Below are 2,045 nucleotides of genomic sequence, written 5' to 3' on the forward strand. Positions count from 1 at the left end.
TGATGACCTTCATTAGTAGCGGCACATGATTAAAATATGACAGACTGCTCTAATTTTCACTTATTGAAAATAATAGAACATTAAGATGATATATTCCAGTCATGTTCAAATTAAGTACGGGTACATTAACAGGAATTTTTTTTTTAGTAGTACTTTGTGTCAAATAGAGAAGTTTTTTTTTTTTCTCTCTCTCTCTCATTAACCCTCCCTTGGCACCTTGTATGTACTTGTGAGCTAATTGACCCCTCATTGGGAGGGTTTGAATGCAGCGCTCACGTGACGTCTGGCAGCTCGTGTGTCTGTGAGCGTTTTGTTTTGTTTTGTTTTGGGGCCGGAGAAATCCGAGAGCCTTCATGTAATATTGAAAAGGGCGACAAATCCAAAATCCGGACCTCCCTCTCGCTCTCCATCAGCAGCAGCGACGACCGGCGTCCTCACACTGCCTGCGGATTCATGCCACTTTTCCTTTTTCGTGTCTCAGTAGTGCTTCAGTTAATTGTTGGCAGGTTTCTCCACATTTGTTCAGATGAGACACCACGACACAAACTTGCTGAGGGCTCGTAAAAAGGTAACAAACTTTTTTTTTTTCATGTATGTTGAACAAAAGCATCAAAAAACAACTATTGCTTTTGTTGCGCGGAAAAATGAGTTGTGAGTTTGAATTGATGCACATATTCAGTTTTCACATGTTGATGTCAATTAAATCATAGTGGAAATAGAAAGTCTACACACCCCCTGTTTAAACATAAAACCAAGCCAAATCCATCCAAACGCCCCATGCAAATTGATTTTTTTTTTTTCTTACTGCCGGCAAGGAGAAGTCAAAACAATTGTGCAAAGTGTGCATCATGCTCTTATTAATTGAACCAAGCTGTCTCAAAGTGTTGTGTTAGCTGCAATTTGGAACTGTTCATAATTCCCTCTTCCAGTTTGTCTAAGGTCCAATTTGCATTGTGAAGGAGCATCGTGAACCGGGAGGGGCCTTAGGCAAGCTGGAGGGAATTATGAACAGTTCCAAATGTGTTAGCACAAAACCCTAATGCTCGAGAGCAAAAACAAAAGGTCCGGAAAAGCCTACTAGAACAGCCGAACTATACTTGGGGTTGATTAGTGGCACTTAAAATGCTGGCGTTTCAATTGTGTTGCATCGCAAGTCACACTAATGGTGGGAAAAACGTTTGCTCAATCTGAGCAATTTGAGCAGAGGTGTGTAGACTTTTTAGGGCCAATGTATGGACAAACAAGCATCCGTTTTTTTGTTTTTTTGGTGGCGAGAGTTGCGTTGTAGTCTTGTGGCATTTATAAGTAATTATAAACCTCTTTAGGAAATGAATATATTGTGAATTATTAAATTATATCATTTATTTATTTCAATATTTATTTCAGTTATTTAAACATGAAATTATTTCAATATTTATTTCAGTATTTATTTTTGAGCCATGCTCAAAACTGTCGGTGCAATTCAACATAGAAGTGGTGCTTGTCACTAAGTTGCCACAAGGGGGAGCCAAAGCATAGTTGTTTTTTGTGTATGGCTCTGTGAGTTTTTCAGAAAAAAAATAAAAAAAAACTGGAGCGTGGAAATAAGCAATTTGGCACATGCTGGACTGCAATTATTCCTGGCGTCACTGTGACTTGGAACATGAAATTGATCGCATTCAAATGGAACCAAATTTTAATGTGGCATTTATAAACTGTATTATGAGATTATCCCCCCCCCCCCCCCCCCCAAAAAAATAATAATAATAATAATAATTGACCATGAATGTAAGTAAAAACGTTGCCGCTGTTGTTTTGCCCCCTCTTCCGGGTGTCTTTTTTTTTTTTTTTTTTTTAATTGAAACTTTGCATTTAACATTCACAGCACTGCAACAAACGTCAGATCAAAGATTCCATCTTGTTTACATCCACAGTGTTTAAAACCAAAATCAATCAATTAATAATTCTACATTTAAATAACAAAAAGTAAACTATGAAAACTTCCGGGTGTCGTGTCCCTTTAAATTGGACCAAGCCATTTTTCCTCCTCACTCTGGCCAAAGCAA

The sequence above is a fragment of the Festucalex cinctus genome, chromosome 7 (genome assembly GCF_051991245.1).
Source record: "Festucalex cinctus isolate MCC-2025b chromosome 7, RoL_Fcin_1.0, whole genome shotgun sequence".
In the NCBI taxonomy this organism is placed as follows: domain Eukaryota; kingdom Metazoa; phylum Chordata; class Actinopteri; order Syngnathiformes; family Syngnathidae; genus Festucalex; species Festucalex cinctus.